Source organism: Falco naumanni, chromosome 12, assembly GCF_017639655.2.
Source record: "Falco naumanni isolate bFalNau1 chromosome 12, bFalNau1.pat, whole genome shotgun sequence".
Lineage (NCBI taxonomy): Eukaryota > Metazoa > Chordata > Aves > Falconiformes > Falconidae > Falco > Falco naumanni.
In genome coordinates, this window is record NC_054065.1 from 26,772,205 (window position 1) to 26,784,723 (window position 12,519).

At 41.8% G+C, this 12,519-nt stretch overlaps 1 protein-coding gene across 1 annotated transcript in view; it reads left to right on the forward strand.

Annotated features, from left to right (window-relative positions):
- Window positions 1-1,565: 1,565 nt before the first annotated feature.
- The window catches only part of DISP1 (dispatched RND transporter family member 1), a 92,228-nt gene continuing 81,274 nt past the window's right edge, over window positions 1,566-12,519 (forward strand). The window contains exon 1 of the mRNA XM_040612066.1: window positions 1,566-1,694. The gene's annotated coding sequence lies outside the window, so the exon portion shown is untranslated. The remainder of the gene's footprint in view (window positions 1,695-12,519) is intronic.

Sequence of the window (12,519 nt, forward strand, 5' to 3'; positions counted from 1 at the left end):
AACACGTTAAGTGACTAGGTCTGGCAGCAAAAGGTCCCTCTACAGCCAGAGGTGCTGGAGCTTTTCCTCTTTCACTGGCTTACGGCGCTTCACAGAAATCTCCTCTAAAAGTCATATGCTCTCCCCCTTTCACCGTTGTGCTCCTTCAGTGCAGCTCTAGTGCCAGACTTGACAGTTAAAAACATCAATTTCCACGGCATTCCTCGTTCTGATCCTACTACTGACCAAACACAAACTCTTGGGCTGATACAGGAGACACGCTGCTGTTGTTTAGGATGAGGTCTGAATCAGAACTCAAGACTTTCATATTTGTATATATAATGATAATATAATGATTACTATATATATTATAATATAACGAGCCTTTAATAAAAACAATGTTAAGCAAACCCCAGAAGAAGACGACTCAGGAGGGAGGGAGGGAGGGGGTCAGTGTCTCTGACTCAGGCTGCAAACTCTGACTCTCAAACCATCAACAGCCTGACCCCGGGTGTTTCACATACTTCATAGTGACTTTTAGAGAGCCAGTTACCCTCAGGGTGGATGAAAGTGTAACTGCTCGTCATGTGCAAGGGGCACTTCATATTATTCAATGTTTTATTCTGGTTTTAAAAATTACGAAGACGTACTTTTACTCCAACTGCAAAAGCAAGCGCTCAAAGGTTAGGGAACTCTGCATCTCTGAGTAACAACGCAACCATATTTCAGTCCGTTCTGTGCACTAAATGAGGCAAGGTCCTTTGGGACAAAATGGTATGCAATCATGTAATTAAAAACTAAAGCATATGCACAAGATGGCACAATTACAGCTGTAACGAGCTTTTCCAAGGATTTCAGCACTGGATTTACCCATCCATATAATAGTGTTTTTTATATACAATGTTAACTTCTTCTTTTTAAAGACTAAGGGTGGTCCCTTGGGTGCACAGGGACACTGCAAGCCCTGATGCAAGGACCAGAGAAGATGGCAGCGTTACAGGCTGGGCTGGAGGCGCTCACTGTGGCTTACCCTGTGCCTGGGGGAGGCCTGGGCCCCTCACCACCCTCACGCTGTGTCTCACCCTGGTGCCAGAATCCCTCTGTAATCACCTCAAGTGACAGGGCAGCTGCTAAGATAAGCCAGTTTTAATTCCTTAAGTCCCCCAGAAAAAAAACCAACCAAAAAAAACCCCAAAACACACAACCCCAAAACCCCACTAAACATATTTTCCACTGGCAGCATTATGCTCATTTGCTTTTCCTTACCGTAATTTTCTAACTCTGAAGAGAACTGTTCCAACACCAGATATGACCTTCCCGCTGTTCAGATGTCCTTTGTAAACAGTGTGCATTAGGTTATCGTTATTTTAAGAGTTTTCGAAAACCTCCATTTATAGCACCTCACCGACATACGCCCCCCCCCACTGACGGGACTTGAGGCGAGGGACTAGGAGAAGCCCCCAGAGCGAGCGACTCAGCCGCGCCACACTCAAGATGGCGGCAGGCTGGGGCCGGGCGCCGCGCTCAAGATGGCGCCTCTCCCCGCCCCCTGCCCGCCCTCCCGGCGGTGACTTCCGGAGGGAGAGGGCGTCCGTCCCATGGTAACTGCGCCACGGTGGAGACGCCGCCGCCGCGGGGGCTACTCGCTTCCTGCCGCCACCCGGGCCACAACAACGGGCAGCCTCCTTAGGGGCCCTGCCGCCGGCAGCCGCCAGGTACGCAGCACTGGGCAGGCCAGCGGCTTTCCTCGCCCGCCCCTGGTCGTGAGGTGAGAGGCGCCCGCCGGGGCGGGCAGGCGGGCCCCGCGGGGCGGTCTCTCTCCGCGCCGCCGCTGAGGTGTGCGGCCCCCGCGGCGGGAGGGCGGTACCGGCCGCCACAGCCGGCTCCGGCGGGCACCCGGCGGCTCGGCGCGGCCGGTGGCGGGGCCCCTTAGCGCGGCGCGGGGCGGCAGGCAGCCCTCCCTCTTCGCCGCCGCCGGGACGTCTCGTCTCCGTCTCCTCAGGGCTGGGGGGCGCGCCGCGGGCCCCCGCCCGCCTCCGTGAGGGAAGCGGCTCCCCCCGCCTGCGCCTCGGAGTAGGTCGGGCCGGCGGCACGGACGGGCGGCGGCCCCGAGCTCCGCCGGCTGCTGTACGGGGGGAGCAGCTCCTTCGCCCCGGGGCAGCCCTCCTGAGGGCGGCCCGAGCCCGCGGGGCACCGGCGTCCCCTCGGCGGGGGCGGGAGGGCTCTGGCGGGGCTGCAGGTGTGCGGGCCGGCCCTCACGGTTGCCCTCTGGGCAGCCAGCGATGCCCTTGTGTCTTCTGAGCTTTAATTTAAAACATTATATAAAAATGATATTTTTTTATGTTCGCTGCTGAATTTTTGTGTTTATTTTAGTGATATCTGGGGAATTTTTTATAAAGGTGTTCAGATACCTAACTTTTTTTCGTTTGTTATGCACTGAAGTATGGTCATTCTTCCATGCACCTTGGGTCTTTGTTCACACATAGCGCTGCCTGTAGTTGCCCAGTTCATTTGTTAGGAGCAAAGGCTCTGTGAGAACACAAGGTTTACAGGCTGTGGTTTGTAAAGGGTACTCGCGTGGTGCCCTTTGTCTTGAGAAACTTCGATATGGTCACTCCTGCCTGCACAACCGGTATTCCGATAATCACAAGCGTTGCTTCTGGTGGTGGCAGCAAACGCTGAAGGTGTAATGGAGACCATTAAGGCAGAGGTCTGGCCAGAGACGTGCACACTGAGTAGAGTAGCAAGCCTCTTCAGTTTCTGGATTCAGTGTGAGCAACCGGCTACCACGTTATCACTGTCCCTGTGCTCTGCTGACAGAATGGGTTAGCTCCCACCTGAAGGACAACTCACCTGGTGGTTTTTTTCCTTTCGTTCTCTTAGTAGAGGAGGCGAGGGATGCTAGAAGTTTAATTGAAAACACTTCTGTGACAAAGGCAGTAGGACACTCAATCTGTTTTCTCATCCACTGGATAAAATTGAAAAACCTCATTTTGCAGGACGGTTGTTGGTTTGCGTTCTATGTCCATAAATGAGAGTCAGCTTTTTTTCAGGAGGGATGAAGAACTGTAGCTACTTATTGTGTCTGTAGCATGCATGTATTTTAAATGGACAAAAAGTGTCTGATCAAAATTGCAAGTAGCTTGTTATAGAATATCTGGCTTAGATGAACCTGTAAAATAGTAACAAACGCTTAGGATAAGGCATCCAGATTGTCAGTGGGCTTATAAATGTGCTTGTCTTCAAGAGTGTTGACTGGTGGAATTGCGGGGCAATCAAGGTGCAAGAAAGTGGTTGGAACAGGTAGGGACTGGGAGGAAGATGAGGTTTCTTAACTGGGCAAAGGGATAAGAGTCTAAAACAAACAGCCTGCAGTGATGGAGGTGGAAGAGATCTAATGTGAATCAGCCAAGAGGGGCTAAGAGTCTTTAGAGGGGGAAGTGTGTATTAGGGAGATACAAGTATCACATTGGCACTTACAGACTCTTGTGGCAAATACCTAAGTTTGTAATCACTACTTTGTTGACTCAACAATGCTTACAAACATTGTGTGTTACAATGTATGTAACATTCACGAGTTATAGATCTTCTGTGTATTTACATTTTACTCTGAATCTAAAATGTGACTTGTGCTGCTTTATTTTTTCAGTAGCTCCCAGAAGCTGCAACTAGTATTGGAATGCTGCTGTGCTAATTGCTGAATGTACAAGTGAACTGAGACAAAAGTTACAGGCAAACAAACAGCCAGGGTCTTTTTTGCTTAAGTAATTATTTTTAAATGTTAAGCTTAAAATAACAAAACACAACAGTCTTTTTCACTAGTATTCTATTTAGGAACAGAATGGTTGAACTATACCATGATTGTTGTGTAAGATGTTTTGGAAGTCATTAAACAGAAGGAAAATCAAATTCTGCAGAAAGATTTATTTCCTCCTTTACAGCAAAGTGAGTAATATCCTGTAGTAATATAATAGCCTAGTTTAAGGACACAGTTATTTTGAGATTGGAAGCTTAAATGTGTACATCGGTAAAAGCAGATGGATGTTGAAATTAGGACCTGATACTACAGTGGTGCAAAACAAAAAAAACAAAACAAAACAAAAAAAAAAAAAACAAAAAAAAAGACTGTATTAGGATCTGAGACTTCATATCATAACTCAGAAGGGGTTTGTTTGGTTGTTTTTTTTACTCTTGGGGTGTGCTGCCTTTATATAGGGAATAGAATGCAAGGATTAGGTTTTCCATTTTTTTTTAAGCTGCTTTTGAACTTATTTTAGTGGAGTTAAGGTTATTGTAGGTTGTATAATGCAATAAGTAAGGCCACGGTGGTGACTGCCTTCATGGAACCTGGGAGAAGGCAGTGTCAGTGGCTGGGCTTTCCTCTGTGTATAGAGCAGTACCTTTGCTTCAGTTCTGTTGCTTTCTCTTGCTCAGTAATGCATGAGAGGCACAATTTCAGGATGATGCTTCTTTATTTTTTAGCAGACAGGCACATAACATTGCTGAGAATGTTGGGGTTTATTCCTTCAAATGATTTTTTTTCCTTTACTCCTTCTTTCTGAATCTGCTACTACTGCAGATTCCCGACTGTTGGAGAATGTCATGTGAAGCTGTTTTTGACTGATCAGAGAATTACTGTAGCAGGAACAAAAGACATTGATGAGGGAAAGCGGTCCCAAGGGGCCTTGAGAAGAAAGAGATGGAATTCAGATTAGTAGCCTCCAAAAAAATCTTGCTGTAGAAGAGGTGGAAAATAAGACTATAAAAGAACAAAGGTAAAAAGAACATGTGAAAACACTTAGTTCTCATAATGTTACCCTCTCCCATGAGGAGGGGTTTTGAATGGCTTTCATAGTAATGTTTCTCATATGTTGACCATAGATTTGAGCAGTAAGCTTTACTTTTTCTCTAAGCCTTTAACAGAGATGATTGATTTAGTAGCTTTGATAGAACTATAGAATTACTTTCAAACTTTGAAATACATAATAAGCGCCTCAGATAATTAGCAAGCCTACAACCACCTCTCTTTAAAGTGATCAATGACATGAATTTGGTTTGGTAACCATGACTATTTTCTTGTTCAGTGACCATATGGTATTTCTGAGTTTAGTGTGACTTCCTGTGAGTGGTTTTTACAAAGTCAGCTGGGCTTTGGTGTGAAGTGCAGCAAAAATTAAACACTATGGGAAGGTGTTAAAATGTTTTTATATTAAAAGGAAAAAAAGCGGGTTGCTTTTCTGCTCTAAGAAAGCAGGTTGCATTCATTTTGGTGTAAAGGGTAGTTGTAGCCTCTAAATCATACATTCAGTGAGATTGTAATGCTAAAATAATCAAAACTTTCAGCTACTGCTTGTTTGACACTGAAGTTTTTAATGCAAATAACTATTATAGATCAGTGTTTTGTTGTAAACAGAATATTTTTTTAGATTTACTGTAAAAATGAGACCCCTGTTACAGTAACTTAGTCTTTTAAGGGGACTTCTTGATGAGTGATACGCTAATGCTGTTGTTGCATGTGTCTTGACATTGATAGAATAGCCACATGAAATTTCCATCTGAATTCTGGTTGTTGAGGCTTGCAGTAGTTAAAAGGAGTGTGAATTGTGTCTGCTGCATAATTTTTGGAATGCCAAATCCAACAAGTCAAGAGTTCTTGAGAAATGTTCTGGGCATCAAGGAGAACAGTCCAGCTGAGCTGGTGAGAGCTAGAATAACAGAGGACTCCTTGGTTGGAAAGCCTTGAGCTGTTCATAAAGCAATTTTGTAAAGGTGAAAGGTGTTTAGTTTTTTTTTTAAGCTGACCTTTAGTCTTTGCTTATTAATAGCAGTTTAAATTACTCTGCAGGAGATTCTCCAACATGCAATATTAACAGAAATAAATCTGTCTAAGAGTTGTGGGGGGAGAACTGGTGTCAGTTGGTGAGCTGGAAAGGAAAGGACCTAAAAGTAGAAGAAATCAGGTTGAGTGAGTAGGGCAAAGAAAACCAAGGGAAGAAGTGTTGGGAAGTGCAGTGGGGTGAAGATAGGGGTCACTAAACTAAAGGTTGCTTGTGGTGATGTTAGGGTAGCATAGACCTTGCAAGAATAAAGTTTTCTTGGGAGGGAGGGTGGATGGATGACATGGAGGAAAGACAGGGAGGGACTGGTAGGTATATAGGCAGAAAAGGGCCACTGGAAATTAAATAGGAATACATCCGAAAGGAGCGACAGGCACCAGAAGAACTGGTGCACGGTAAGGTGCGTGGTCTTGGAGTGTGTGGATGGAAATGAGAATAGGGGCATACAGAGCCTGTCTCCATGAGGGGAAACCCAAGTGCTGAGGTGGGGAATGGGGGAACTTGTGGTATCTCGGAGACAGCTTAAGGCATGCAGCTCAAAACAGGTAACCTCAAGAGGGACATGGTAGGGCACCATGCTGGATGTCCTCCGTGGTGCAGAGCCCAAAATGGTTGTCACAATGTGCTCGGCTTACAGAAGCTGTGAATGAAGCGCTCTTTCTTCCTGCCTTCCCTGTTCTTATTCCTTCCCTCATCCTTTTCCTCTATGGAAGAGGAGAAAATCTTGCTTTCTGATGGATTGGTATAGCCAGTATATGATTGGAAATAATGTTAGCTTTCTGCATTCAAGTCTCTGAAGAAAGGTCTTGCTGTATATCTTAATCTATACCATTGTTGTTTTTGTAGAAACAGATAAACGCAGCATGATAAAAACATTTTTGTGCTATCTGTAGTACAACATAACTCTTGTGCTATGTAGCGCAAATTAATAAAAGTTACTAAATTAAGCCATAACTATGAGCAGATGGATACTGTGTTTTAGTCTTGTGTAGAGTCTCCTTGTTAATGAACTTGACATGCAGATAAAATGGGAAGAAGATAACTCTGGCTTCAATAGGAGGAAAAGTTTTCCTTGTCATCTGAAAACACTTAGGTTCTTGGGTGAAGCGTCCATGCTTAGCAATGGTGCTTTCTTGCACAGAGCCATAGCATTTAGAAATTAAACTATTGTTGTTCCTGGATTGCCAAGAATCTCTGCCCTGCTTAGAGCTTTAATTCTTTACCTTCTGTCTCTATGTATCCAAGGTTGGTCAAGGGCTGTAAACAGCCTTGTTTTAGTCTTCCTGGTATTTCTCCATGTCATTGCCATTCTTGCATGTGATTAAGACATGTTTGTTGGAACTGTACCAAGGAGTAAATCTCAAAGGCATGAAGGTTTGCTGCCACAGCTAATATTGTCCTTCTGGTTTGCTTTAGAGAAGTATTGTTTGCTGTTTTCCTGAGTGCTTGAAGAGTGTATTGATGAGCATTGTCTCAGGTTTGAATGTTTAAGTACAGCATTATCATCTTCCTGTGACTTGTACCTGTCTGATCAATGAGTAGGCTTTAAAAGTATTTTAGACATAAAATGACTAATTGAAGAAATTGGATCTTGCAATGTGCATCCCTTTAAGGCTTCTTTACCAATGTCGTGTTTAATTGTATGTGTAACATAAGAATTTTTCTATGTTTTAGCTCAGGGAAGATGCATTTGGCGGTGTTACGTGTTCAAGCTGCCTTTTGTGAAGTGTTTGTAATTAAGTATTTATACACAGGATGGAGCATCAGCAGTGAGACTTTGAGAAGGCACATTTTGTAAACACAAAATCCATTCTACCTGGAATGTGAGTGGAATGATACAGCTCAGATTACACTTGTGCTTCAGGGTACTGCTGGAATTAAATCTGGGGGGTTTGGGCTTCGTTTTTAGTTTGGTTTTTTTTTTGTTGTTTTTTGAGGCCTCATTTGTAGCCTTAGAACTAATGGGAAAGTGCAAAACTTGGAAGACATGGTGGGTGCTTGATACCCATAGACTTGGACTGAAAATGCCTCTAGACTTGATGTGAACTTAAAAGGTTATTTTTTTAGGAATTTTCTCTCTTTTGTGTTTGCTGAAAGTAGTTGCTATGCGCAGCAATACAGCTGGTAGGATCCATTTCTAAGGGTAAAAATACTTAATATTGAAACGCCCTTGCTGGGCAGCAGTTCTTGAAGTTGCATAAAAACTGGGTGATACGGAGATATCTTTGGGTGGGAGGAAGGAAGAGGGGGATTTTGAGAACTCAGTGATTAAAGGTTGCTGGAGTTATGATGTTTTGGGCTTAGAAAATTAGAGTACTATGCCACATAGTTTGAATATGTAAGTAAAAATGTTTTCTTTAATACGTATGCTATTCAAAATAATCATATAAAGCTGAAGGGAATTTTGCCTCTTGGAATAAACTTTACCCTAGTCTTAAACACATGTTCTCACTTATTGTTGATAGTTTCTTTAATACCATAAAAAACTACAGCAGGTATTGCAGGAATTCAGTAACTTAATCTTAACCCTTTGAAGTTAAATCATGTGAAGTGTATGTTGTGCGGATACCTTTATAAAAGCATAATAGAATTAAACCCCAAATCATTATTAAAACTAAAAATAAGGTCATTAATATAAATGTAGTTTAGAACTCACTGCTGTGACTGTAAAATCTAAGATCCTGAATAGTCCTAGGAATTTTTTGGGCGTGAATTAGTTGTGGTGTATTTTCTTTGACAGTGAAACTTAATGAAAAGAACAAGCAAGATTTGTGTCAAGAGTTCTGGAGTATAGTATTTGTATCATTGTGTAATAATGTTTATACAATAAGACAGCTGAAGAAAGTATGTTATGGCTGACTGAACTGTAATTGGCTTTTTTATGTGCAACTGCTTAACTGTTGCATCAGTAAACTGTTTTTCTCTGCTTAATCTGCTGTGAAGCAAAGCCAGTTTAAGATCCGCTGCAAACTCAGTACTTTGGCAACTTGTTCTCTGTTAAAAAATTGTAGAGATGGCATTAGTGGGAAAACAATTACTTGCTTTGTAAGTAGTGCTGTTGAGTTATGACTAAGTATATTGATTTGCCTGGCCAACACAAACTCCAGACAGATTTATTTTTTTTCCATGGCCTTTCCATGAGAGGGTCACATGGCTGTTTATTATTGCCTTGGATATGGTTGAGTTCTACAAACCAAACTACTTCATAGAGAAATTGAGAGCTTTTAAAATTATTCTTTTGCAAATAGGTTTTAATCACTGTTGTGTGATGGTGGATGGATTGGAGGAGGCTTGTCCCTCTCTTCTTAGCTCTTCAAAATCTGTTACTTTGCAAAGCTCTAGCTTCTCTTTGTCACAGCTTTACCAATAACATATACAATAGAGAAGTTATTGACTTTCAGAAATACATAAATTTCTAATAATTTTTTTTACTTAACAGGGGAAACTAGCGTGTTTGCTTGTTGCCAAACATGTTTTTGTGTTTTAAATTTGCATCTTTTTCTCTAACACCCAAAGGCGATTTGAATATACTGGTTAGAGTTCCTTGCTGTGTTTAGAGCTGCTAAATCTGTAAAACCTACGAACTGAAACTGTAATAATGCTATTGTGAGACACTGAGGCTTCTTCATACTTTTGAGCTCCAGGAGTAATTAACAGAGGTCCCTCTGGACTACCCTGCCTTTCAGTATTGCCTTCTTTGTTTCAGGGAAGGTTCTAGTGGTCACTGCCTTAGTGCCAGAGGTTTCAACTTAAAATTTAGTAAACTGGTAATAGTGGGTCTGAATGATATCCCAAAAGTGATTACGCTGCTTTGCTTGTCAAGGCTTCATGCCAGCTCTTTTATCAACCCTGTTAAGAGGATGTTCTGTGGTATCTTGTTTGCCTTTACTGGAGACTTGTATTCATATTTGTGTTACAGATTTTCTCCATTGTATTACAGCTCTAAGCAGAATGACTGGGGCAGAGTAGAAAACAGAAATACAGTAAGTGAAAAGATTGAACAAAGTCAATATTTTGGTAGTTCTTAATAAGTTGTAGTTGTTTCTTATGTGTGAGCTGCTTCTGGGTAGTTTTCTGTGGTTTACTATTTAGTGTAATAAAACATGGGCCAGAACAAGCCCTCATGGCTATTCATGGAGAGGGGCAGGTGGGGATGGTGGGAACTGATGCAGCGATTTTTGTTCCACTGCTTACATTTTTCTTTCTCACAGTTACCTTCTCCCAGTGAATTTAGAGTTGTATAGACCAGCTTCCTGAGAGTCTATCCGTAATTACCAATGTCAAGTAGTTTTAGTTATTATGTGGCTCCTGCATGCAGCAGCTGTGCTCATACCTGTGGGTAATGTTCTAGATTAGGGTGACAATGCTTGTTGGGAATTACAAATTGGAGCTTCCTAACTATGGTATGCAAGCTCAGCGATGTGGTCTTGCCTTCTGCTTATGTGTTTGTGGCGTAAGACTATGTGTTAAGCCAGCAGCAGGCTACTTGCTTAAGTTAGCTTTCTGGTTAGCAAGTTGAAAGTTGAATGAGCCCAATGCATGGTCAGATGTACACTGGCATGATTGATACAGCTCAACCAGAACAGGAGGCAAGAGACCTCATTTAGCACTAATGAGGTATTTGGTGATAAGTTAGATTGTTTCCATCTGTAACATAGACTTTGTTTTCCCAGTTTACCAAACTGGACTATTGATAACTTGAATGCAAGATGCCGCTGGGTGTTTACTAAATTAAGGTGTGGTCAACTATCAAAAGAGCTGAGCGATGAAAATTTTCTAAGGAATTGATTGTTGGCAGCCTTTTTGGAAAAGGTTTGGATGAACTTTTTTTCAGAAAAATATTTAAAAATTCTGGTTTTATGCTTTTGTTAAAGTATGGATTTCTTTCTATAAATTTAGTTCAGGGCACATTGGCTGAGGATTCTGACACTGAGACAAAGTTATGTTAAACTTTTTAAAACTAAACTTTAGAATAAACATTAAAGGGTAGATATGGTTAAACAATAAAATGTAATGATACAAAGGCAGCTGTTTACGTTGGTGTGTCCCTGTTTCTAGAGAGGTTTTTCTACAGGACTGGCTCTTCCATTGTATCTGTTCAGGCACTTTTGATACTAAGGACATCCTTTTATGCCTACTGCAGTTAAGATTGTGTGCTTCTAGAATAGTTTATATATGATGATAAGAATAAGGGATTGGCCTGCTACTGGGTAAAGAAATGTAACATGATGCTGAGAAAACCGTATGTTCAGTGCAGTTGTTGTTTCAGATTTATCTTTGTTGCAGAGTAAGCTGCAATTATACCTGACTCCAGAAACAGAAGCGTAGGAACTTTCCTTGGATAAGGAAGATAATGAATAACACTTAATAAAAGTGCTAACTTGAAAAGCAGGTGAAATTCAAACAAGGTTATTTTGCCCTGCCTGGTTCCTGCTCTCAAAATCGTTATCAGTTTCCACAGAGGCAGATAAAGCTCTTCAAAGAGGGGGAGAAGCCAAGCCAGTACCTGTATCTAAGAGGGGTACATGGAAAAGATTCACTAGAGAACTGAAGACCACTTGCAAAAACATTGCAACGCATACAAACTGTTTGGTAAGCTCTTCAAGTAGCTAAGTACAAAGGTGTTAAACATAAATGTGAATTTTCTCAAAATTCACAAGTAGGCAGATCTGCTTTCATAACATGGTATCCAGTCTCATTAGGGGGGAACAAATACATTCATAGTGTAATGAGCTATTTCATTATTTTGTCTGTATGGAAAGCAAGGAAATGTTTCTCTAAATACTGTAAAGTTGGTGAAAAACCTTAAACAGTTTTGTGGATCACTGTCAGACTAGAGGATGTCTAGACTGAATGGTCTCTGCAGGGTTCTGTCACTAATTTTGACTTAACTGAAACATTAAGGCTATGCAATATTAGCAGCAGATGGTACCAAGCTAGGAATTGCTTTAAGTGTGTTGGAAAACGTGGTTAGCATTCAGAATGATTGGAAGAAAGTGGAGAACCAGTCTGGGGAAGAATATGCCTTTTGGATCAGGACGAGACTCAAGATCTTCCATCTATTGATCGTCTCTGTACAAAGTAGACATTGCGGGAGTAGAGTGAGTTTTGTGCAGAGGATCGGAGGATGTTGCAGTTAACAAACGGGATGTGATTCTGTCAGCATAGATGTTGCAAACAAGTCAGATGTACTGTGATACATAAACAAGATAATTTTCCATAGATCATATGAGAGTCTTTCATTCTTTGCTTAGACATTTCACCTCAGGAAAAGCTAGAGTACTTCTAAGAGTGTGTGGAAGAAAGAAAAGAGAATCGGGTCTTGAAAATGGATTTATTTTAGTCACAGAAAGATTTAGAAATGTTTCCTTTAAAGAACAGAAGGCTACAGGGAGAAGGAAGAATTGTCTCCAGGTGAGATAAACAAGAAGAGGTGAACATTTTTCACTCTAGCTGCTCTGATGACAGAACCACTGGTAATGTGCTTAAACTGCAACAAAGATGATGTAAATGGACGCTAGAAAAAAATTGGGAACCACTGGAACAGATTGCTTTGGAAAATTATGGTATTTGCATTTTTAGGGTGCTTTATAAGGCACAGATTAACTATGTCTAGACTGTGCTTTTCTCCCCCATTCATGAGAGGCAGTATTAGCTGATTTATTGAGTTCCTTTCCAACTATTATAGTATCAGAAAATCCTA